This window comes from Penaeus monodon, chromosome 22, assembly GCF_015228065.2.
Source record: "Penaeus monodon isolate SGIC_2016 chromosome 22, NSTDA_Pmon_1, whole genome shotgun sequence".
NCBI classification, from domain to species: domain Eukaryota; kingdom Metazoa; phylum Arthropoda; class Malacostraca; order Decapoda; family Penaeidae; genus Penaeus; species Penaeus monodon.
The window spans coordinates 10,615,568-10,616,301 of NC_051407.1; positions in this window are offsets into that span (position 1 = coordinate 10,615,568).

Sequence of the window (734 nt, forward strand, 5' to 3'; positions counted from 1 at the left end):
AATCCTTGCTTTATCACAGTGAAAACCCTTATTTCCCCAAATACAGCTGTAGTGTCATCAAATAATCTCAAGTTCAGGATAGGATGAAACCTGAGCCGAAAGAAACGTCATGAAACGTTTGTCGCTTCGGGAGAGAGATCAACGTTTTCAAGGATTCCCCGCCTGATTATGAACACACAAGCCCATAAACGCGAAAAGGTCTTTGATCGTCCATCCTTTGCAGTTCGTTATATTCATTGCACTTCGTATATTGCAGGATGTTACCTTCTCAATATCATGCGGAGAGCGAGATAATATATGGAACCTGTGGTTAAAACTGCCGAGATAAATTCACATGTGATTTTATACTGGGATGGAATGAGAGGTGGAATTTGCTAGTTGTAGGTGCCAGGAGTTCAGACAGGTGATATTAGCTTTAATGGTAATTTGAATCTTGTAGCTAGAAATTAATCGATGCATCTCATGCACTTAAAGATTGTCATCTGTCTTCTTATCACAAAAGAAAATAGGTGCTATAACACATATGCTATAGCCAATTCTTTCTACAACGTCAGTATTCATTCATGATTCGAAAGCTATGTGTTATTATCTAAAAGGGGAACATTTTCGAGTATTAGAACAAATATGAAAATATGATGTCTTTCTTCCCGGGTTATGTTTTAGTTATAAAAGTTGTTTACCGATCTGCAATGTATCTGCGTGTTTAGTTATATGCCTATCTGCATGACTGCAGT